We start from the raw sequence: 25,494 nt of genomic DNA, 5'->3' as shown, positions 1-25,494 counted from the left end.
ATTCTTAGAACTCAAGAAGACAAACAACCAATAAAACTAGGCAAAAGATTCAAATAGGTGCTTCGCCAAAAAAAAGCATATGCACCTAACCAGATGATCAACGTTTTCAACATTACTAGTTGTCACGGAATTGCAAATTAAAGCAACAGTTGCCATTACATACTCAACTAGAATCGCTCAAAGTTAAGACCGATGATACCAAGCGTTGAAAAGATATGGAACAAATGGAACTCTTATACACTCCTGGTGGCTAAAATGGTGCAAACACTTTGGAAAAGAATTTGGCAATTTCGCCCCCCGCCGCCCAAGATGCCGAAAGGAAAGAAGGCCAAGGGAAAGAAGGTGGCTCCGGCCCCTGCTGTCGTGAAAAAGCAGGAGGCCAAGAATGTGGTGAATCCCCTGTTTGAGAAAAGACCTAAGAATTCTGGCATTGGACAGGACATCCAGCCCAAAAGAGACCTCACCCGCTTTGCGAAATGGCCTCGCTATATCAGGTTGCAGCGGCAGAGAGCCATCCTCTACAAGCGACTGAAAGTGCCTCCTGCTATTAACCAGTTCACCCAGGCCCTGGACCGCCAGACAGCTACTCAGCTGCTTAAGCTGGCCCACAAGTAGACCAGAGACAAAACAAGAGAAGAAGCAGAGGCTATTGGCCCGGGCCGAGAAGAAAGCTGCTGGCAAAGGGGACGTCCCCACTGAGAGACCACCTGTCCTTCGAGCAGGAGTTAACACCGTCACCACCTTGGTGGAGAACAAGAAAGCTCAGCTGGTGGTGATTGCACACGATATGGATCCCATCGAGCTGGTTGTCTTCTTGCCTGCCCTGTGTCGTAAAATTGGGGTCCCTTACTGCATTATCAAGGGGAAGACAAGACTGGGCCGTCTAGTCCACAGGAAGACCTGCACCACTGTCGCCTTCCCACAGGTGAACTCGGAAGACGAAGGCGCTTTGGCTAAGCTGGTGGAAGCTATCAGGACCAATTACAACAGACATGATGAGATCCGCCGTCACTGGGGCAGCAATGTCCTGGGTCCCAAGTCTGTGGCTCGTATTGCCAAGCTTGAAAAGGCAAAGGCTAAAGAACTTGCCACTAAACTGGGTAAAATGTACACTGTTGAGTTTTCTGTACATAAAAATAATTAAAATACAAATTTTCCTTCAAAAAAAAAGAATTTGGCAATTTCTTATATAGTAAAACATATACTTACCCTAACAACCCAACAATTCCACTTTCAGGCACTAGCCCAAGGTAAATGAAAACATGTTCACATGAATGTTCACAGCAGCTTTATTCATAAAATCCCCAAACTGGAAACAACCCAAATTCTATCTATTGGTGAACAGATAAACAAACTGTGGAATGTCCATTCTCCAGAATACTACCCAGAATGCAAAGGGCTGAACTACTCATGCAAGATACAGTATGCATGGCACTACACAGAAAGTACATACTGCCTAATCACATTTATAGGACATTCTAGAACATGCAAAACTAACCGATATTGACAAAATCCAATCAAATGTTGCCTGGGGCAGTGAGAGGAACTGATCAGGAAGGGGTATGAGGAGATTTTGAGGGGTGATAGAAATGTGTGATATCTTGGGTATGGCGTGTTTACATCACTGTATATATCTGTCAGAATTCACTGAACTGTACAGTCAAAATGGGTGCATTTTGTAAATTATTTCTCAGTAACACTGATTTTTTATGTTAAAAAAGAAAAAAAAAGAGTGGTTGGAAGAATGAATTCAGTATTTTCTTTTAACAACCAAAACTGCTTAAGTACTACTTGGGAGCCAGGGAAGAAGGTAGGAAATTTTTCTCAGAGAACCCAGGAGACCTGGGTGCTAGCCTGGCACTGCCCCTATCTCCCAGGGTGGCCTTGGACAAATCACTAAGAATACAGTCAAAGGTGCAGGTCCAGGCCCAAAAGCAAGGCTCTCTGTTGGGTGGGGGAGATATGTGAGTGATGGTTACAGCAGGCACCCTGCGGGGGCACCTGCAAGAGGGAACAATGGCCAGTGGCCTGGGAAGTCCAGAAAGCCTTCCCCAAGGAGGAGACTTGTGCTGGCACTGCAGAATGAACAGGAGAGCACTGGGATTTACAAGTAAGTAGGGTATTTGGCCTCAAGGGAACAGCATGTGCCTGGGAACAAGGGCAAGAAGGGTCATGCACTGAAGCTCTCTGCTTGCAGAGCTGTTAGCGCAAACACCTGCTTCTGGGGCCCCAGGGAAACCATCTGGAGCAGATGCTCCCAGAGACCATGATGCTGACCCCTACTTCCCAGAGACCAGGTGCCACCTCCTCCAGAAAGCCATCTATGATTGCATCTGAGACTGTCAGACCAGGAGGGGCTGCAAAGAGACGTTGTATGAAAGACCAAAAGCAAAACATTTCATTTCATTCTTGGATGGATGAGGAGTCCATGAGAGAACATGTTTCAGGGAACATTTTGCACAGCGCAAGCCTTCAGTAAATGTTAGTTTCCTTAACGATCAGAAGGAATGGGCTTCATTATCCCCATTTTATGCCAGAGAAAATGGAGGGGCTAAGAAAACCTAAGTGGTGGGCCTGAGGGGGCACGGCTTGTGAGTGGGGAGCTGAAGTATCTCATTTCTCTACCCCTGCCCACATCCCAGGACCATATAACTACGGAACACGAAAACCAAGGACCAGAGAGGGCAAGTGACTGTCCAAGGTCACACAGTCACTGTCAGAACTCAGACTTGACCCCGGTCTCCTGATGCCAGTGCTGACCCCTCCCAGTGAGCCTCAGCCTGGGATGTCGCTCTGAGGCCCAGACCCCAAGGTGTGAAGGAGCCCCCAGCAAGGCCTGGCTCTGCCTGCTGCCACCTTTGGGAGCAAGACATAGCTTTAGAAGGCCCAGGGTAGGTTCTGCAGCTGAGCGGGGACTGTGGGAAGGTGGTGAGGAGGGCCAGGACTTCTCCACACTGAGCGGAGGGCCTGGAGCCAGGTGCAGCTGGCCCTAAGCTGAAGGAGGAGGGATGCAGGATGGGAAGTGGGCAGCTTGGACCAGCAGGAGGGCAGCTTGGTGTCTCCAAGGCTCCACATGGAGCCCTTTACATTGCAGCTGTGCCACTCCCCACATTGTGCCTTCTGTTCCCCAAATGTGGTGGTCTTGCTGATCAAGAAGACATAAAAAAGGAAAAACTACAGATGTTTTGACATCAACAAATCAGGGTTCTTGTCCCTGATCCACCAGTTCCAGGAAAGACGTCTTCAGACAATCAGAAATTCTCTGAGCCTCAATTTCCTCCTCTGTGCAATGGAGCTAATAGTACTATTACTGGAGCATAATGCTATACTCCCTGCAAAAATCGGTCTTGATTTTCCTTTCTAGAAACGTAGTTCTGGGCACCCACTATTGTTGAGCTTTGATCCCCCAGCCTCACTCAGGAAGGCAGGAGGCTCCTCAGTACTCTGGAAGGAGGGGCAGGGTCTTCAATCTCCACTTCATCTTGGAGACCGCTGAGGCTCTTGTGGTCTGAGATGTGTGACCCTGATGTCCTGTGGTGCCCTGCTTTGCCAGGCCAACATTAGAGCCAAGGGTAGGTAAGGAAATGCAAAGCCTGGTCAGCAGGGGACCCCAGTATTAAAATCTGTCAAATTCCTCCTGCGCAGAATGCTCCTCTGAGGCGAGTGGGGCAAGTGGGTGCACGCAGCACAGCTCTGTGTCTGATGCACAGGGCTACTGGGAGGACAGAAAGAGAACCATGTGGGAGGTGCCTGCCCAATGCTGGCCCACAGAAGGGGCTTCCAATTGCCGGGACCCAAATCCTTTGTTCCCTGCAATCCCATGGGGCAGGCACTGCAAGAAATGAAGAGGCCAAGAGAGGATCAGAGCCTTGGAGAAGGATACACAGCAAAGTAGGTGCCCAGGGCATGTGGCACAGCGCTCCTCCCCCTGCCCCAGAGACTGCCATCACGCTATCACCCAGGGAAACACTAAAGCTGGTAGGCCAGGTGCAGTGGCTCACCCCTGTAATCCCAGCACTTTGGGAGGTCGAGGCAGGCAGATCACCTGAGGTCAGGAGTTTAAGACCAGTCTGGTGAAACCCCATCTCTACTAAAAATACCACACACACATACCAAAAAAAATTAGCCAGGCTGTGGTGGTGCCTAATATACTAGGGAGGCTGAGGCAGGAGATCGCCTGAACCTGGGAGGCAGAGGTTGCAGCAAGCCGAGATCATGCCACGGCACTCTTGACTGTAAACAGAGCAAGACTTCATCTAAAAAAATAAATAAATAAAGCTGGTGCATTCTCAGGGTGTCTGGTTGCCAGCCTTGTAGGTGATGCAAGTCCCAATGAGAGTTACAATTAGAGCTCACCGGAGATGTATTTCTATTACCAGGGCTGAGCACGTGAGCCATGCAGCAGCGTCCCTTCTTTTGTTCAAGAGACTCTGTCCTGGCCGGAAATTGAGTAAGGAAGCCTGGGATCTCACCCTGGGCCTTAGTTTACTTGTCTGGGAAATGGTTATGGTGGCTGCAGTGTGGACCATGAAGACTCAATCCTTCCTTTTCCCAACTGTTAAAAATTCTTTTGGAGAACAAGGTGGCTCCACCCTCCATATCTCCATCCAACAAATTTGGAAAAGGGGGAAACAGTAGAGGTTCTTCTTTCCTGGCCTCCTTGACCACTACTGTGGGTTATTCCCAGGAAACCAACACAGGCCATGGAGGACGTTCATCTTTAAGAAGACCTGTGCCACGTCAGAACGACATGTGTCAGAGGAATTACTCACTTGACAAAAAAGGTGCCTTTCTCAGAGAAGGAGGTGGCCCTCAGAGTTCCCTGACATCATACATCAGAGCCCCCGTCCTGTGTTCCTGCCCTCAGGATCCCAAGGTAAGAGACAGACCTGGGAGGTGTGAGTCCTACACACAGGCCCAGTGCCCTGGTCTGAGGTAGAGGCTGGAGGGAGCTGGCTCAAGGGCTGGGGTTAGCGCTGGGGGGCTTGAAACAAGAGCCTGAGAAAGTCTAGTGGGTGGAGGTCAGTGGGAAATGAAACTGCAGTTCTCAGCAGGGTCCTGTCCCAACCACCACTCTCAGACAAGGGGCTGCCCTAGGCGTCTCCCCTACACTGGGCTGCTGGAGGAGTCCAGGGGCTGGGGTCTCTGTCCTGGGCAGGAGCCTAGTGCAGGCCAGCTGGGACAGTCTCCCTCCATGACTTTTGCTCCTGGTGGGAGGTGGGTTGCCTTATTTTTCTAAGAAGGAAGTCAAAGCCTCCTTTGTTGGCCTCTGAGCCTCCATCTCTCCTGCAGCTCCTCCACCTCTCCTCTGAGCCCTCCTCCCCTCTGCTGCCTATAGAATCCTTCTGGAACATGATCTCCATCACGCTCTCCCTTGTTTACCCGCCTACAGTAGCTCCCCATTGCTTCAGCAGGTCTCCCAGATGTGACTCAAGATTGAAACCTTCGTTAAGGATGCAGGAGCCTCAGTCCCCGGTCTCACAGCCTCTAGAGTCTGCTGGCTCTTGGGGACTTCTCTGTGCTTCTCATTTGATAGTTAAGCCATCTGATGCTCAGAGAGGCTAAGTGACTTGCTCAAGGTCACACAGCAGGAGGACTTGAAATTCAAATCCAGCCTACAGAGTTCATGGCCTTTCCACAGAAGGGCCAAGAGCCCAGGACACATGCTTCGGGAAGCTGTGTTCCTTAGCTGTGTCGAGCCTGCCCTGTGTGGGTAGGAAAAATGGCAGGGTGGGAGCTTTGAATACAGTGCCATGCCACTGGCAGAGCCCAGACCACAAATCCACAGGCTTGGACCCTGGCAACCTTGGCTGAGCCTCAGCTGTCTCCCGTGGAAAATGGAAAATAAAAGCCCTGACCTCCCAGGTTTCTGCAGGAGTGTGGCTGGTTGGTGGGTCCACCAGCCCAGCCCTAAGCAGGGTGCACAGTAGGTTTTCCTTCCATGTTCCTGGCTTTTGCACAGGATCCAGAGGCCCAGGGTCATGGGTGCAGCCTCCACCAACTCCAAATCCAGCAGGGACCCAGTTGCCACCCACACCCATGCCACACCCATGCCCACACCCTCGGTGAGGCTTTGCAGGCCCAGTAAACAACCCCTTGCCCTCCTCCCCAGAAGGAAACATTTTTAAAGCAACAGAAACAAACATCTCTATGCGTTGTGTGTGTTGGTGACAGGAAAAGGAACATCACTTCAGAGAGGAAAAGGCCACCGGGGTTGGGGGCAGGGCTAGGCAGAAGCAGCCAGAGGAGAGAAACAGAAACGGAGATCTGATAAGGGCACCCTGCTCGTCTGGGCTGGGGACAAGCGCTGCAAGCCTGGGGCCCCAGCACCGGGGCAGGGGGTGGGGGGCGGCAGCTCAGCCCCTCCAACTGCTGAGCTGGGGGTGTGGGCCTGAGGTGGCCCGGGGTGGCTCAGCAAGGCTCCCCTCCTTTGGGGCAGGCCATTTCACTGGGTGTCTGTCCCTCACCCTGGACGGTGGGGAAGTAAGGGCCTGGATTTGGGAACCAGCCAGAGGCTTCCAGGTTGGTGGTTTCTCTTCCCCAGCTTCACTGCTGACTTACCAGTAGTCTTGAGCCAGTTTCTGTCCCTCTGGGCTTCAGTGCTGCCCAGATTAGGGTGCTGACCGTCTATGATGACACTGTCAGGACACAGTGCTGAGCTGGGAATCTGGAGGTTCAGGGTGGTGGGCTTGCTGTGCGGCTCTGAGCAAGTGGCTTCAGCTAGGGTGACCAGGGCATTCCCAGCTTAGCACTGAAAGTCCCGCATCCCAGGAAGCCCCCCATCCCTGGGCAAACTGTGCTGGTTGGCCACCCTTCAGCCTGTGGGCTGAGACTTCCTGAATGAGCCTGTAGAGGTCTTTGCCAGCTCACTTGCATGGCCCCCTCCAGGACTGAGGGTCGGACCTCCCTTCCTGGACAGAACTTCGAGCCTGACTGGTGAAACAGGACAGAAACCTGTCCTGGTGAACCCAGGCTGCTTCTGGGACAAACAGGCTGCACGAGCAGGTATTAGAAATCGGGACCGGAGTGGGAACAGATAGAGGCGCTGGGGCAGGGGAGGAGACTTGGAGAGAGTGGTCCCAAGGGCTTGGACCTGAGGGGAGGGGTCTTGGCAGCAGAAAAGAGCAGAGAACTACATTCCAGGGGAAGCCACAGACTGGGCAAAGGCTGGGAGGCCAGGTGGTGGAGCACGCAACGCCAAGCCCTGTGCTGAGCATCAGCTAGTCTGCAGGCCCCAAATGGACCTCCAGGGCCTCTTAGTTGAATTTCTAAATCCACTGTCTCTACTCTTCGAATTCCTCTGGCCATGTCCACTGCCAAACAATTTGCACCAAAACAAACACATTAAAAAGAAAAACCCAACAAACAAGTTTTTTTTTTTTTTTTTTTTTTTTCCCCAAATAAAGATAGACTTTCCTGGCTGGGCGTGGTGGCTCACGCCTGTAATCCCAGCACTTTGGGAGCCCAGGCAAGCAGATCATGAGGTCAGGAGTTCGAGACTAGTCTGGCCAACATGGTGAAACCCTGTCTCTACTAAAAACAAAAGAAAACTAGCTGAGCGTGGTGGCGGACGCCTGTAATCCCAGCTACTCGGGAGGCTGAGGCAGGAGAATTGCTTGAACCCAGGAGGCGGAGGCTGCAGTGAGCCAAGATCGCACCACTGCACTCCAGCCTGGGTGACAGAGGCAGACTCCAGACTCCATCTCAAAAAAAAAAAAAAAAAAAGAGAGAGAAAAGATAAGACTTTTCCCGGAAACTAAATCCCCCAAGATGGGGCTCTGAAAGTGGATGGCTATGCTCCCATGCCTCCCTGACTCTCTGTGCAGCCCAGCCAGCAGGGGCAGACTGCCCCAGACAGAGAGCCTGCCTCAAATACCCTCAAGGCCAAACCACACCAAGGGTGCAGACTGGCTTCTCCCGGCACTGCCCACTTGCTCAACCTCAGCCCTTTGAAGAATTTCACCAACTCCCCTGGGGGCAGGGAGTCACCTGCCCATCCTAGCTGTATGTGCCCAAGAGGCCTTGTCCCCAAGCCTCCACATTCTAGCTAGACCACCCTAAACAAGTCACTTACCCTCTCTGAACCTCAGTTACCTCATCTGCTAAAGAAAGGTTGTAAGGATTTCTGCCCACCAGCAAGCGAGGCATCAGTTCTGCAGCAGATGCCGGCTGGGTGTCCCCTAATTCAATTCACTTCAAACACCGTCCACCTGGAGAGGGCATCAGATTCCACAGGGTAAGGATTCAGTCCCCTAACTCTGAGCCCCACTTCCGACGCCCACCGCAAACCCCAGGTTATTCTGCCTGTGCTTCTGACCTTTCGTCTATGAATCAGGGTTCCCACAACTCCCCGTTTGGGTCTGACTAATTTGCCCGAGCGGCTCACAGAAGTCCGGGAAACATGTTTACTGGTTTATGACCAAAGATACTTTAAAGGATACAAATAAACATCCAGATGAAGAGAGGCACGGGGCGAAGTCCGGAAAGGGTGCTCCCATGCCCTCTCTTGGAGCGCCACCCCCCAAGTGCCTCCAAACGCTCAGCTGTCTGGAGGCTCCCGGAATCTAGACTTTTTGTATTTTTATGGAGACGTCATTATGTAGGCATGATTGATTAAAACATTGGCCATTTGTGATCAACTCAACCTTCAGCCCTTCTCCCCACCAATCCCCAGATGGGGGATGGGGCTGGAAGCCCCAACCCTCTAATCCTTGGTCTTTCTGGTGACCAGTCTACATCCTGAAGCGTCCTAGGAGCTGCCAGCCAGCAATCAACTCATTAGCATACAAAAAGACACTTATCACTTTGGAGATTCCAAGGATTTTAGGAGTCCTATGCCAGGAAATGGGATGGAAGGAGGGGGAAACAAATACATATTTCACCATATCTCAAGAGTAATAAAACATGCCTTGGGCAGTCTGGAGACGTGATGAGCTCAGAGGGTGAGGCGCTTCCTGGAAGCCCAGTAAACACATTTCTGCCCCTCTTCTGGAAACTGCAAATCCCCCCAGAAGGTGAGAGGCAAATTCACCCAGTGCAGTGAAAGTCAGCTCCACTCCTGCATTGGGAGGAGGGGAGGGGCTGCAGAGAATGGGAGCAGGGATGCTCGGAGTAAAACTGTCCCTGTCACAGTGGTCACCCCAGCCGGTCTGTGGCCTTTGTTGGGGCCAGGGCTGGACCTGCCCTGCCTTCTCCCCACGTTTGCTAAGCATCTTCAGCCTCCTGCAACACAGGGTCACGTGGCGCGATTTCACCCACACACATACATGCCACCTGAGTTACCGACCCCCTGTACTCCATTTTCTCACTGACCCTACGGAAGGTCTTGGAGTTCCCATTATTTGAATCAATAAACTGAGACTAGGAGAGGTAAGGCAATTTCACCCACATCCTACCATGCAAACAAATACAAGCACTGAAACCAGGTCTAAGAGGTCTGGATTCTTTTCACCTTCCAGCACGTGCAAAGGAACCCAAAGCAAAAGTCTCCGGCATGAAAGGGGTCTTAGGGAGCCACCAAGTTTCTGAACACGGGAGTGGTGTGATTAGGTGGGCCGTGGAAACCTGCACTGAGGGCCTCGAGCCTGAGGACAGCAAGACTGGCAAAAAGGCCATCGTAGAAGTACAGGCAACTGGGAGTGTGGAAGGGAGTGCCAGGTCAGTGCTGCTGCACCACATCACCACCGGTCTCCGTGTCAGCCTCTGTGGGGCCTCAGAGGTGGGCAGAGGAGCAACAGAGGAGGAGTGGGTTGGGATGCGGAAGGGATCTAGAAGGTGCTCACAGCCTTCCATGCTCACTGCCAGCTTTCATTCTTCCAACATGCCCTGCAGCGGGGCTCACCTCCCCAGACAGGAGCAGTGGGAGGCTCAGAGGCAGGCGTGACTCCCCCAGTGAGAGGCAAGCCCCCAAGGCTGCCGCAGGACTGTGCCCGTCCCCTGTCACACACCAGGCTCCTGTGCCCACCACTTTTTTCTAGGCTGATTCCCCATGCCAGCTTGATGAACAATCTAATAAAGGGGGCAATCACATTATTCCTGAATGCATTTTAATAAAAATCAAATAAAAGCAATTATGTGAATTTCCAAGAGGATCACCTCTTCTCCTTTCCCTGAGGTAGGAAACGGAATGAATTCAGGAAATCATTAAAATCAGAAACCCGAGCCGTGTGCCACTGCCGCGCTGGCGGCTGCTACACAAAGGCAGCAGGGAAACCCAGTCCCTGGTGGCAGCACGGGTGCATTTCTTAGTTCTTTGAGTGGAAATTCCACCTATGGGTGAAGAAGGGTAATTAAGGGCCAGGAGAGATGCTTTGAATGCAGGCTGCCTTTGCCCCTCCAGTGCAAGCTTCTCAGCTTCAAAGGTGACTGACTCCCTGAGTGAGAGCTCTCCAACCTGGCTGCTGGGGCCCTGGCAGGGGAGGGCAGGGGCAGGGCTCGGGAGAGGGTCCTGAAAGGAGTGCAGCTCTCCCCTGTGTGGGGGATGTGCACCTCTCAGCCTGACTGGAGGCCAGAACGCTGGGTGTGAGTGCACAAGGACAGGGTTCCACTGAGAGTTGGCAGGTACCTGTTCCTCCCTCCAGCATCCCCAAAAGAGACACAAGCCTTGTGATTTGCAAGGCCCTTCTGATGTTCCGTTGGTTATTCTGTCCTCCATGTGACCCTGGGATTGGTGTGCTTGTTTGGGACTGAGGCTGTTGCAGCCAGAGGCGGCCAGGGACATGCCCAAGGCCATCCAGGGCAATGTCAGGACTGGAACTTGGGTTCGAATTCCTGTGGCCACGAGGCAGGCCGAAATCCTGTGGGTGCAGGTGTTCTGGACAAAACATGGCTTGGCCACACATTCTTGCTTACAATAATAAGCACTGACCACCCCAACTGCCATTTCCTGGGCCCTGATCCGAGACAATGCCTCCCTGTCCAAACATCATGAAGTATGTTCATCTTCTCTGTATAGGTTAGAGGCTAAGATTCAGCAGGATGAAGCCTCCTGCCCACAGCCCACAGCTAGAAGTGAGGAATCCTGGATTCTGCCCTGGGCTGTCAGTGTCCACAGCCAAAAATTCTAATGGCCATGCCATAATGCCATCCTCTTCCCAGAAAGAGGCCTTCACTCAGGGTCTTCCAGGTTGCATTTGGGTGCCAGGCAGGGAAAGACAGGGATCCACCAGCCCCCATATTGATGCTGGCCAAAACTCTATGTCACCCTGCCACCTTAAGGGTGGGCCAATAGTGGCCCAGAAGGGAGCACCTGATCATGACTAAGATAATCCTAATTCTCAGACTCACGGGGCGGGGGGTGAGGAGGGCAAAAAGAGACAGGGAAGCTGGCAGCCATAAGTCCCCTTCTGGGGCAGCCTGAGTTAAAGGAACAAACTGGGTCCGGGAGGCAGAGGGCCAGCACTTTCCCTGGGCGTCCTTAGGCAACTCCCATCACCTCTCTGGATATGTGTGCATGCGTGTGTATGTGTGCATGTGTTGCATGCCTGTGTGTGGTATGTGTGTTGGGGAAGGGGTGGCCCGGTCCCCAGTTCAGACATGGGGTAGTACTGTCCCACACTACCCAGTCTAACTCAGCTCAGAGTTTCCTTCAATCCTTGCTGCTGCTAACAGCTACGACGCCCTCCTACAGGATGCCCAGGGAAATGCCTCCCACAAAAGTGTGGTTTCCAACAGGGGAAAGGAGGGTACAGGAGAGGATTCTGGGTGGTCCTTGTCAATGCCAGTTTTCTCTTGAAGTAGGGGTTTCTGGCACTTAGGATGGAGAACTGAGCACCGGACCGCTGGTCTCATTGTCCTGTCCCCACTGTTTACTCAACAGGTGCCTCTCTCAGGCCTCGGGACCTCAAAGTCCTCCTCTGGGAAGTAGAGTCAGGGGTGCCTGACCTTGGGGGCTCCTGTGCAGGGGGACCAGGACAGGAAAACACTGTGTGAGTGCTCAGTCATTCCTGTCCCCTCAGAGGCCAGCTGCCCTGCGCACTGCTCTGCCCCAACCCCTCAGGTCTTGCACACAGCAGGCACTCCATAAATGTGCACTGTGTGATGTTCGGAGAGAACACAGGTCTGTCCAGGAGGGGGATTAAAAACAGGAAAACGCAGTGGCCCTGCATGCTTCGCAAGACCTATGACCTTGGCACCCCGTGTATGCACACGTGTGTGTAAGCACGTGTATGAACGTGTGCACTCCTGCAACCACGCCCACCTTCGGGCACACCCACTGGCCTGATCATGTGCCTGAACAGCAGACAGGTAAACAGCACCCCCAAGCCCCAGGCAGTCTCCCCACAGACTTGCCTCCAAATTCCCAGTCCACACAGGCCTTGGAGTAAACTGGCTAGGACTCTGGAGGTCCAGGCCCATGGGGTTTCACAAGGATGCCCATCTGCTGTCACCTGCATGCAGATTCTATCTTGGTCACTCTGGGAGCTTCTCCTCCAGGTCTGACACCCAGCTGTGCCTGGGAACCGGGATCAAGGCTGTTCTTCCTTCCCTGGGATAAGGGTCGATAGAAGGATGCCCAAAACTCAGGGGAGAAGAGGACAGATCCAGCTCTGCTGGGGGAGAAGGGCAAGGGGTCACAGGAAGGCATCTCCAGAATGAAACCTTGGAATTGGACCTGGAAGAAGGGGCTGGGTTCCCACAACAGTGTGGGGCAAGGGAATTCCAGGTGGAGGAATGGCTTATGCAAATGCATGGCAGCATGCCATGTTCAGAGAATGCCCAGCTGCTGGAAGGCCCCCACCCTCCTTCTACTGGCTGCACCAGGAAGAAGTGTCCTGTTTCAGAGCACTCACTGGAATGAGGGGCCAAACAGAGCACCCACAGCACTGAAGGGAAGAGGCACATGGGGTGCAAGTGGCTCCTCCAAGTTCTCTCTCTATCCCTTAAAATAATCCACTTCCCCTGGGAATGAATTCTTGGGAATGCAGAATAGAATGCAACATCTCAAAAGTGCAGTTAGCAACTGGATGTGGTGGCTCACACCTGTAATGCCAGCACTTTGGGAGGCTGAGACGGGAGCACTGTTTGAGGCCTGGAGTTCGAGGCCAGCCTAGGCAACATAGCAAGACCCTGTCTCTGCATAAAAATAAAAAATAAAAAAAAATTTAAAAAAGCTGGGCATGGTGGCATGCACCTGCAGTCCAGCTATTTGGGAGGCTGAGGTGGGAGGATCACTTCAGCCAGGAGATCAAAGCCATAATGAGCCAGGATCACATCACTGCACTCTGGTGTAGGTAACAGAGTTGAGACCACCCATCTCTTAAAAAAGAAATTGCAAGTGAGTGAAGGGGTCCCCACACAGGTGCTAAAACTTTCTGTTACAAAGAGGCAGAGAGAGGCTGGGCGCGGTGGCTCATGCCTGTAATCCCAGCACTTTGGGAAGCCAAGGTGGGTGGATCACCTGAGGTCAGGAGTTTGAGACCAGCCTGGCCAACATGGCGAACCCTCATTGCTACTAAAAAAATACAACAAATCAGCCTGGCGTGGTGGTGCACGCCTGTAATCCCAGCTACATAGGAGGCTAAGGCAGGAGAATCACTTGAACTCAGGAGGCAGAGGTTGCAGTGAACCGAGATCGCGCCACTGCACTCCAGTCTGGGCAACAGAATGAGACTCCTTCTTAAAAAACAAACAGACAGACAAACAAACAAACAACAACGGCAGGGAGTAATGACAATTAGGATAGTGGCTCCTTCTGGGAAGTAGAGGACTAGGAAGCGCGGAGCTTCATAAGTGTCTCTAATACTCTAGTTCTTCAGCAGAGTAGTCATGAGCATTCATTGTAATGTGTTTCATGGCTTACAAATAGTCTTTTATATGTATAAAATATAATGTAATAAAAAACTTTAATTGTGTTTATGTCCAAGTGTATGGGTTGTTGGAGGCCCAGTTGGCTGAGACGCTGCAGGGCGATGACCTGAGCTCAGCATCCTCATAGGTGCTGCACCCCTGCTCTGGGGCAGTGTCAGGGCCTGGACTCTTGTCCCAGCACCACTGGGTCCACAGAAGAGTCCAGTCATTTCTGGAACAAGATGGAGCATAAAGGAAGGTAGGAGATGCATGTCCAGCCAATTCCCTTTCCGTATGGGATTGGGCATGTCCTTCCCCTGCCTGGGTCTTAGTGCCAGGGAGGGGACTTTGGCCACCTGTATCCTGGATTTGGTCAGACTTCATGTCCTTCCCCTGCCTGGGTCTTAGTGCCAGGGAGGGGACTTTGGCCACCTGTATCCTGGATTTGGTCAGACTTCACCCCTCACCAGGTAGTTACACAGGACACTTTGCCCACCTATAAAGTGGGACTCATAAGAGCATTGCTGAGGACTGCATGAGCCAATGTATGTTAAGGCGCAGTCCCTGGCACGTCATGAATACTCGATAGACATTGGTTTCAAAAAAATCACCAGAACAAAGACCCTCCATGGAAACAGGGCGGGTTGGAGGTTGGAAGATGTGTGCTCCAGGCCTGGCTCCACCTCTCAGTGGCCAGAAGCCTCCGGAGACCTTTCAACCCTGGGCCTCACTCTGCTCTTGTGCAAAATGGGAACAGCAGAGCCCCCTTTAGAGAGGAGAGGGTCAGTCAGGGAGAGAGAGGACGAGTCTGGTGAAGTAGAGTGTGTTGCCCCCAGCAGGTCAGTAACCAGGGCTATAATCCCCCACACCCCTCCCAAGGGCAAAACCCCAGTCTGCCACATGGAGGGATATGCCCCAGGCCTCACCAGGGCAGCCCCTAATCTCTGGCCAGACCCAGCGCCTGCTCCTTCTCAGAGTTAGGGGCCGGGGCTGGAGGGATGGATCAAAGGCAGAGAAAATTAGCATTACAGTGAACCCAAGAAGGGAGGCCAGGATTAATTCACTCTCCTCTCCCTGCTGTCCCTTCTGCAGCCCAGGGAGCCTGCCAGGGTTGGAGGAAGGGTCACCTTTTACCCCAATTCCCTACCACACACCTGAGGCCCAGTTCTTACAGAAGACAGCAGGGCAGGGACCTGACGTGAGAAGTGGATGTCCACTGTGCACACATTCCAGAGCCATAGTCTTGAAGAGACAGGAATGAAGGCACCTGGGCAGGAGGGACATCTGCAGAGGCTGGAGTCTGGACATGGGTCCACCGCGTGCAGTGTGAGTCCACAGACCCCACCATATCGTGTCAGGCACACTGGAGCCCATGTGAATGTGTGGGTGTGTATCTGTCATTCTGGGAATGGGACTTCTAGGTGCTTCGCTGTCAGTCTGAGGCCCGAAGCCCACATGTGCCCTGTGTGTGCATCTGGAGCAGGGTGGGTGTGGTGCCTGCACATGCGTTTGTGGCTCTGAATTAATGATTATGTGTGCAAAAGTCTGAGTCTTGTGACTATGAGACGCTGGGTGGCCATGGTGTTGAGTGTGTGGACATGTAGGTGCCTGCATGGGCAGAGGGATGTCAATTGTGGTTCTGCAGCTACCTGAGAACCTTGAGATGAGCAGAAAAGAAAAGTGTGAGACAGATGACTCACAATGGTCATATTTCCCGTACAGAAAGAGCGAGAGGGCAGTTCAGGGGCCCATCCCTCAGGCCCCCCTTCTTGGCTCCATGGGCTATCCCCATCCCTTAGACTTTGCCTTCCCTGCCGTGGAACCCTGTGGAACACCTGGCTTACCCTCTCTGTGCCTCGGTTTCCTTATGTGAAATGAGGGAACTCACAGTGTGGCTGTGAGGACTGAATTAGTATGAGGCAAGAACATTTAAAACAGCCCTTGGAACATGAAGAGTGCTCTCCAAGGGACACGGCTGCAATCGACTGGGTTGGCTGGAGGAACAGGGCCTAACCCAGAACTGCCCTTGCAGAAGCCCAGAAGGAAGACTGCTTTGAGGCAGCAGAGTCAGGCAATCTTGGGAAAATGGAGTATGTGGTGCCGGGAGAATCCCAGTCAGGGCCAGCTTAGCAGACCAGGATTCACTGGCCAAGCACACAGGGCTCCTCGCACCACCCCACTCCCCTCCCAGCTCCCCACTCTCCCTCCCTGCAGTACCTTTCCCCCACCTCCTGCTACAGGAGCGTCAGGCCCATCCCCACACAGCCTTTAATCGGCATGCAAGGTCCATCCTTTATGCCCATTGCGAATTGGGGAAATCGAGGCTTGAAGAAATGGAGGGATGGGACTGGCACAGCTGGACTCAGGAACCCAGGACTTTGGAATCTCAGAGTAGCTTGCAGAGAAGCAAAATGCCAGTCTGGCCCTGCGGGCAGCACAGTTGACTCTCAGCTCTCCTGGGCCTGCACTGGCTCTCAAAGTCCCTGAAAATGTCCTCTATTCCCTACTGAATCACAGACTGGGCAACCAACATGCCCCTCTCAAAGTTCAGTCTCTACTCCATCCCACCCACCAGAACCAGTGAAAATGTCTAGTCTGACACCTAGATGAACCCCTATGGACCCCTAATATACCTCTCCCATGTCTACAACTTTGGTCCTCCTGCTCGCCCTGCCTTGTCCATCCTCATTTGGTGGCAAGTGCCACCTCCTCCGTGAAGCCTCCTCTGATTGCCTTATCAATTGGTCGCTTCCTAGTCTCCTGGCCTCCAGGTACCTGGTGACACTCTTCTCTTCAGCACTAACCACTTATCTGTTAGGATATCCTAATGTGCAGACCAGGGTCTTCCTTGTGTCACTCCACCCCCACCCTGCAGATCAGGGCAAGGACGCCCAAAGGCTGCAGTGAACCATGGGCACATATACTCACACCCCTCCAGAAGCCACCACAAGCCCTCATACTATTCAATAGCTAAGGCTTTTGGGTGGATTTTCTTGGATTCAAATCTCAGCTCTCCCACTCACTAGCTGTGTGACCTCGGGCTTGTTATTTAACCCCTCTGTGCCTCAGATTGCTCATCTATTAATGGGAATAATAGTTCCAATGCCACAAGGTTGTGAGAACGAATGAGTTAACATATGTAAGCTCTTAAAACAATACCTTATGTATGGTATTGCTGTATAAGTGTTTGTCATTGTTATTAATATTGTTATGTTATTATTACCAGGAGGCTACAGAGAAGTATTGCACACAATTTCTGTCCCCAAGAGGATGGGAGTCCAGACAGGAACAGGAAATGGGGTTGACATTTCTAATCCTACTTATTCTTCAAAACCACATTGGAAGTAGTTATCATCATCCCCACTTTACAGATAAGGAAACTGAGGCTCCCAAAGGTGGTGTGAGCTCCATGAGGACTCACAGCTCTGAGTCGCGGGGTTGGGATTGAGGGCCAGGTCCTGCGGCTCCAAAGTCCACGCTCTTTCAACAGGCCCGCGTTGCCTCTCAGTCTGGCAGGGAGATAAGCCGAGTACACAAATAGCTGCAATCCCAGGTAGAAAGTGATAAGTGCCAAACAGGGGCGATAAAGGCTCTGGGAGGGGAGGAGGCTGCCCACTGCGGGAGGGGCCAGGGTGGGGGCCAGGATAGGCTTCGCAGAGTGGGCAGCATCTCTGTCAAGCTAAGACACAGGTTGCTGAATCCACAGTATCTAGCCTGGTGTCTGACATTGTCACAGGGGCCCAGGAAATATTTGTGAGAGAAAGGGAGGAGGAAAGGGAGGTGAAGAGGGAGAAAGAAAGGCAGAATAGGAGGTTGGTTATGCTCTGACCCCACTTGGCCCAGGAACTTGCTCCTCTCACAGGAAGACAGGGTCAAGAGCTGCCACCAATTAGAGAACGGCTTCATGGGGCCCCCACTGTCCTGTGACACCCCAGAGAAGCAGCTCAGGACTTTCAGGCCAGAGTTCCTGACAATCAGATGTTTTGCTCAATACCAGAAAGAACTTCCCAGTGAGTAAAGCTGGGCAAGACTTCTCTGCGGGGCAGGGGCAATGGTGTGTTGGAGCCTGTTCGTATGGCTCACAAGGGCCGATTGTTAAATTTTCAGGAACTGTGCGAGCTGGTTGATGGAACCAACCAGCTGTGCCAGCTGGCTCTGGTCGGCAGCTTGAAATTGGTCATGGTGGGGGTATTTACGCCGTGGACATCAGCAAATACTACAAACCAGGTTCTCCCCACTTTGGGGAGTCAGCTGTTAAACATTTACCAGTACACCACTGGCAGAGGTCTGCTATGTGAAGAAGCAAGTAGCCTGTGCCTGGAAGAGTGCAAGCAAAGACAGTCTCCTCCTGGCAGGAATGAGGCTAAGGGGTTCTTTCTTAGTGAATGGCTCAGAGCAAATGATCTCAGAAGCCCTGTTCTGGCTCTGAGAGCCTAAGAAAAGTTGAGTTTAAGAAAAAAACTAAATCAGGGTAATTATTCATGCCAGGAAATCAGGAACCGCTAGACCCAGAGACTGGGAGTAGGGCAGAGACCTGAGAAAATGTGTGGGGGGCCACATGCTTAGATTTTCCAGGTGGAAAACTCAGTCCAAAGTGACACAGAGAGTTAGAGGCAATGCTAGGACTAGAACTTATGTCTCTGGCTGCCCATCTCATGGTTCCTTCTAGGATATATGGGCCAGGCAACTAGGAATGGGGCATCTTTCTGCACGAAGTCTGGTGACTGTCTCAGAATATAAGCTCTGCGGCAGTGTGGACCAAATCGGTTTTGTTCACTGTTGGAGATCAGGCATATAGCAAGTATTTAATAAATATTCCTTAAAGGAATCAATGTGTCTGAGATCCTGTCTCCTGGCAGCATTTGGTTGGGTGGAGGGTGGTGGGGGCTGGGAATGTCATCCTCTGATGCCATCACTGCCTGAGTCCCCACCCCAGTTTAGTGACATGGAATCAAGAGACCAGGGTTCAAACCCCAACTCTGTCACATCCTTTGACCTTGGCCAAACCACTATGCCTCCTGAACCCTTAGTTTATTCTTCTACAAAGTGGGCTAGCAATCCCTGCCTGCCTCTTGAGGCTACTGTGGCACTCACGTGAGACGTCAAATGCTTTTTACAAACTAAAGAGCTGCGTCCACAGGAGGAAGGGGGTGCCAGAAGAGCTGGCTCTGGTGGCAGTGACAATCCAAAGGTCCCTGTTGGACACTGGACAGTGGCAAGGCTGCTGCTCTCTTAGAACTGCTGCTGGGGGTAATCTGGGTCAAACTGGCCCATAGCATGGGGAGAAGGGAATGAAATGAAGATGGCAAGGGAGAGTTGGAGAAGTCCTTTTTCCTCCTAAGACCAAAGGGAGAAGGCAAACCAGCGACTTAAAAAACTGTTTTTGTTTCTGTAGAGCTGTTCATCATGTTCCCCTTTCCCCCTGAGGCCTTCACTACTGCAAGAAGCCTTAATGTGTGAGCTGAGGACTGGCACCTGCCAAGTCAGGTGGGGGTAGGGTGGAAAATCCTCATATGTCCTAGAATCAGACGAGTGTTTCAAATGATTTTGGAAGAGGGATTTGTGTCGCTGTCCCAGATAAGCATCCCAAGTCCCCTCCTGGTAGGGTGGGGGGACAGGCTGGTGGAGGGGGAGGCCCAGTGCATCCCAGGCTGTGAGTGGACGAAGAAGGAAAGCAGGGGGTGGGGGTGCTCCTCCAACCCTCCCCCAAGTGCCATCTGATTTTTTCAAAGAGGGTGAAGGCAGCGGGAGGCTCAGAGCCAGGGCCAGGGAGGCAGGTGGAGAGGGTGTCCATGGAGGGGCTGCACCGTCAGCCCGGGCCCCCAGTGGAAAGCAAAATAGAAAGGCCCTGTGTCAGCAGCCAGGCCCCTGGGCGGCCGGGCTCTCGGCTCCATTCTGTTCAGCGGGATTCTGGTTGGCACCAGCTGCAGTCAGGAACAATGCCTGGATTTCTTTCTTTCTTTCTTTCTTTCTTTTTTTTCCATTTTAATAGAGGGGGGAGAAGGACCAGAGCCACTCATTGAACAGCTCAGCATCGTGGAGGCGTCTGGGACCGTGTGTCCTTGAAAATAGCACAGTCGCAGGGGCCCCACAGTTGTCTGCAAGGTACAAGAAGGCATGTCACACTGGGAGATCCAGGTCCCAGCCCTGCTGCTGTCTCATACTTGCTTGCTGTGTGACCTTAGGCAGGTCCCACTGTGGCCTCCCTACAGCCCCACCAGAGCTTGTCTTCCAGGTCCCACTCAATGCCAACTCTTCTTCTTCCCCTGAACTCTTAGAATGGCATTTGGTGGCCGGGTACAGTGGCTCATGCCTGTAATCCCAGCACTTTGGGAGGCCGAGGCGTTCGGATCATGAGGTCAGGAGATTGAGACCATCCTGGCTAACACAGTGAGATCCCGTCTCTACTAAAAATACAAAAAAAATTAGCCGGGTGTAGGGGCGGGCGCCTGTAGTCCCAGCTACTCGGGAGGCTGAAGCAGGAGAATGGTGTGAACCCGGGAGGCGGAGCCTGCATTGAGCCGAGATCACGCCACTGTACTCCAGCCTGGGTGACAGTGCGAGACTCCGTCTCAAAACAAACCAAAACAAAACAAAACAAAACAAAACAAAACAAAACAAAACAAAAGGATGGCATTTGGTGTGGGCAGTCCTTCCTGAGAGCCTGTGAGCCCCGGAGGGCTGGTTCTGGTCATCCTGTGGGCCTCTATACCTCCCCTGCTCTTGATGGCCTGTCAGCTCCCAAGGCCCTGCACTGGGTGATGGGATGTAGCAGTGAGCCATCCTATGACCTGCAGCCTTGACAGAAGACGGTCATGTAACACATAACCTCCCTAGCCTGTGAGGTGTCACACTAGGAAATGAAACTCAGTTTCCTCATCTGTAAAATGAGAATACTAATACTCAGCTCAGAGGATGGGAGGAGTTCATGTGTATGAGCTACTCAATGCCTGGAACATAGCAGGAACTTTACAAGTAATTGCTATGGTGATGCTGATGTTGGAGGCTGGAACAGCAGCATACGGGGGTTGAGACAAGGAAGATGGCACATCTGGTGGAGGTATCAGGGTAGGCTTCCAAACAGGTGCTTGTAGATGTGGCCTTGGTGACTGGGAGGGGTGTGTCCAGGAGGTAGGAAGAGCATGAGCAATGGCACAGACCTAAGAGTATGTACGTAACGCTGGCAATTCTGGAAGTCACCCTGCATGGCCACAGGACAAGGTGAGGGCAAGGAAGCATGAGCCTTGAGGCCGGAGGACTGCATAGCCATGAGGAGAGGAGATGCTGAGGATCTGAGACCTTCCCCCACCCCTCTCAGGGTGCAAGAGCTATCAGGAAGGAGGTGGGAGGCATGGTCCTCCTCAGGTCGCTTGCCCCAGACTCCCTCATAAGTGCTACATGTACTTGCTCCTCTGGAGGGGCACTGACGCAGGTGAGGGGACACTGGATGAGGAGACCTGGCTCTTCTCTGCACTCCCTCTTGTCCCCCCCACAGAGCTGCTGGGACTACAGACATGTGCCACCATGCCTGGCTGAGACCTGGCTCTTGTTCCAGCTCTGGTGCTTCCCCGTGGTGCAGTCTCGGGAAAGCCATCACCTCCTTTTGCGGCTCAGCTTAGTCACCCACAAAAGGGCTGTTGTGAAGCTCAGAGGATGAGAAGTGCCCCATGAAGGAGGTGTTAGGGTCATTACCTATTCACAGTCCTAGACAGTCACAGTTCTGAGCAGCTCCCTCCAGGTATTTTCTTGTCCCTACTCCACTAAACGGCCCCCTCTGAAAGCCCTCCCTAAAGCAGGGCCTCCCTCATACTCTACAGTAAGCTGTAGCTCAGCCCAAGGGTTAAAGGCACAGACCTACAGAATCTTAGGACAATCAGAGGCAAGAGTGCCACTGGATATCCCACACTCTCTCACCTGGCAGATAGGGAACAGGCACAGGGAGAGAGTGTGATGTGCTCAGGCCACACAGCAAGTCAGGCAATGGCTGGCTGGGCACATAGGTGTCCTGGCTCCTGAGGCAGGCTCCCAGCCTATCTCTTGTGACTTCCATCTGAAGAAGGGGGTGGTGGTTGAGCTGAGTCTTGAACCATAGGGCAGAACTCCATGATGGAAAGTGAGAAGACGGCTGGCTTGAGGGAAGGGCGTTGGAGAGCCAAGCCTTGGAGGATGGGAAGATGTGGGCTCAGAGAAGGGAGGGGCCATCTGATTGGAAACAAGGGGGAGGCACAGCAGGGGAGCCTAATTCGCTGAAGGATGTAGATCTTCCCTGCTCGACCCAACCACCCACCTCTTAGAGGCACAGAGCTCAGAGCTGGGAGGGCCCAAATCCTTCATATATCCATGACGGGGTGAACTCTAAATGTAATCCCCATTACCTCACTGCCATGGGAGGAGCCCTGGTCATTCCCTGGCAAGTGGGTGAGTCTTTACTCCACCCCAAAGGACTTGGTAGGTTACCTTATCTGCACTATAACCTGGCACTGAGACGAGGGCAAGTCCCTATTCTTAACCTCAAGGCCCAGCCCGACCTGGAGCCCAATCTCAGCTCCACCCACTCAGCAGCTCTGAGATCTTTATTGTTTTGTTTAGTTTTTATGAGACAGGGTCATGCTCTGTTGCCCAGTCTGGAGTGCAGTGGCACAATCAAGACTCACTGCAGCCTCAGCTCCCAGGTTCAAGTGATCCTCCGACCTCAGCCTCCCAAATAGCTGGGACTACAGGCATGTGCCACAATGCCTGGCTAATTTTTGTATTTTTTGTAGAGACAAGGTCTTGCTGTGTTGCCCAGGCTGGTCTCGAACTCCTGAGCTCAAGTGATCTGACCCGCCTTGGCCTCCTAAAGTGCTGGGATTACAGGCATGAGCCACCATGCTCAGCCAGCTGTGAGATCTTGAGCAGGTCACTTAGCCTCTCTGAGCCTCTTCCCTTAGCAGGGAATGACACCTGGCTTGTGGAAAGGATACAACGAATGTTTCCAAAGTGCTTGGCACACAGTAAATAATAAATGAGATTTTCTTCTCACCTCTCCAGTCTCAATTTTAGATGTTCCCTGGCTCCCTTAGGTTCCAGAAGTGAGAGGTGGAGAGTGGGAACAGAGAAGGCAGCTCCTGGAGAGGTAGGAATCCCTGCTGTGTACCTGCCCCCACCCCAACCCAGCCTAGGAAGCCATACTCGCCGCACCCTAAACAAGTCCTTTGCTTCCCTCAGGGACCTCAAGCCTCCCCTGTCCTGCTGGCCTCCAGATTTTCTGCCTCCTGAAACCTGGGCCCAGGCCCCAGCAATGGTCCTCTCCCCAATCTGCTGGTGGCTCCCACAGGACAGGGAAATTAACAGCAGTTGAGTGTGCTCTAAAGGTTGGCACAACCCAGCTGCCCCACACTGCCCACGCCCTCCTAGTGGAGCCAGGTGACCTCTGGGCAGTCAGGGGCTGAGCAGGATGCATCTTCCAGCTCTGGGCCACTGGGAAGTGGTGGCACTGTCCTCTCTGACTCACTAGCAGATCTCCAGGCCCAGTGAGGCTGAGGCTTTTGGGGTGAGGTTGTTGGACACACAGTTCCCAGTGAGTCCTGACGGCACCATGGACCTTACAGGGGCACAGAGTGGGGAAAGCAGCTTGCTTAGGGCCACACAGAGTCTATGGATGAAGACACAGAGCCAGAGCTGAGGGGACAACAGGGAACTCTGTTAATGAGGGCCTGGCCTGAGTTCCCATCCTGACCAAACTTGGGCAAGTCATTCACAATTGAGTTTCCTCTGAAAGGGGGATGGTAGCAGCACCTAACTTAAAACAATGCGAGAATTCAATCAGCGAACTGAATTCTCAATACCTAGGAGGCCCCACCACAGTACTCAACACAAGTAGGCAGTAAATAAGTCATAGCTTCTTCCAAGACCCCAGAGGTATCCAATCTGCCCCATCACCTCCCTGGAAGATGAACAAAGAGAACAAGGGCCTCAGAGACCCAAGGACTGGAGCCTAGGGCAGACCCAGGGCCCTGGTGGGCTTTCTGACTTGCTGCCTTGCTTGCACAGAAGGGGAGGGTTGAAATGATCCCTGATTCCATGCTACTAAGTTGAGCCTACTTGGCTTCTCTGCCCTCTGCAGCCACTTCCTGGGTTTCAGATGTAAATACTGGCAGGAGAGTAGGGGGCTGGGATGTGGGGTGGGGGGGTGGAGCTTCTGGACAGGAGACTTTGAACATGAGTGGTCACCTCCGAGGTCACCTGCATCCCCCAATTCCTGGAGGTGGGTAGGCCCTGGGTACTTATGAGGAATCTGGACAGAAAGGTTGAGAGGGCTGGGCCTCCAGACCTAGCTGGTCATCAAGGCAACAAGAACTAGTCTAATTGTTGGCTGGGCTGGATTATCGAATCCCAAGTCCTTAAATACCCAGAAACTCTATTTTGGGATTTTGGACCTGGGTATGGGGTGGCTGCTGCCACTGCTGCAATGCTGTGGATTGCTGGGAGTGGGGCAGCTGTGGCTCCAGCTACCATTCTGCAAGCTGAATTCCTACCTCCAGAGGTTTCACAGGTGGCCCTGGTGTACCTACCTGTGAACTTAGGCCACCCACAGGCTAAGGTGGAGGGGCTCCCTCCCACAGGAATGTGCTGGGACCATGACTCCCTGGTGTCCCTAGAGGTCTGGAAGTGCTTTCATACCACCCACCCTCTCCAGGGATGCTCAGCTGCCAGCTACAGGAGGGTGGGGGTGGGAGAGCAGCAGTGATCACAGTCCATGTCCATGTGACAGGTAGGAACACTGAGGCCCCAGAGGAGTGCTTTTTCTTGCACCCAATGGCAGAGGGAGGCAGAATTTCCCCTGGGGAAAATAAAATAGCGCCCCCCCCCCCGCCTGCGCCCCCATACACCCCGTCCCCCACGCCCGGGTGGACCTAAGCAGCAGTTTTCTGAGCTCTCAGAAATTCCAGACTGAGTTCACCGGCTGTCAGACTAGCGGAGCCTTGAGAATGAATTCAAAGCTGGCAAATTCATTTTGCCTTCTCTCCCTCGGTGGTGGAAGGAGTGATCTCTCCGGCTCTGAAGGAGTTCAAGCCGAGGTCAGCGAAGCCCTCAGAAGGATGTTCTAAAATGGGGGTGGGGGTAGAGCTCCGGCCTGCTTCACCGGTTGGCCCAAGGTCCGCGCTGATCACCGCCCAAGAGGCCCGGGAGACCCGCAAGTCTGTGCTGCACGTCCGCACTCCCTTGCGGGCCTCGTCAATCAGGAGGCGGCTCCGGCCGGGCCTGGACATCTTTGGCCCGCCCCAGGCCCCGGGGGAGACCCCCGCCCTGGCCGTCTCCGGGTGCCCGCCCCCGGCGGTGTCATTGTTCTCTGACGTCACGCCTCCGCCCCGCCCCTCTCCCCCCACTCTTCCTCCCCCACCTCCGGCTCCCCGCGCCCGCGACTCTGCAGCCTCCGAAGCCCCGGCAGTGCAAGGCTCCCCCCGCAGCCCGGCCGGGGCTGCGCCCCCTTGCGCTCTCCCCAACTTGCCTTTGTTATTCCAGCTCCCTTCCTTGCCTCGCCTCCGACACGGCGGCAGCCTGCAAAACGTGGAGCGCGGAGTCACCGCCACACCTGGAATCCGAAGCCGGCTCCGCGGGCTCCCGGCCGAAGCCGCCCCCGCCTGCCGGGGAGGGGAACGCGTGCGTGCGCGCGTGTGTGTGTCCAAAGGGGGCAGCGCGGGCGCCAATTATGATTGGGACTGA

The 25,494-nt window shown here is 53.3% G+C and overlaps 1 pseudogene; it reads left to right on the top strand.

The window, feature by feature from the left end:
- The first annotated feature begins 300 nt into the window (after positions 1-300).
- LOC104662250 lies at positions 301-25,494 on the top strand (annotated as a pseudogene).

Source organism: Rhinopithecus roxellana, chromosome 11, assembly GCF_007565055.1.
Source record: "Rhinopithecus roxellana isolate Shanxi Qingling chromosome 11, ASM756505v1, whole genome shotgun sequence".
In the NCBI taxonomy this organism is placed as follows: Eukaryota; Metazoa; Chordata; class Mammalia; order Primates; family Cercopithecidae; genus Rhinopithecus; species Rhinopithecus roxellana.
The sequence above is the reverse complement of the archived record's forward strand: the minus strand, read 5'-3'. Positions and strand labels throughout refer to the sequence as shown.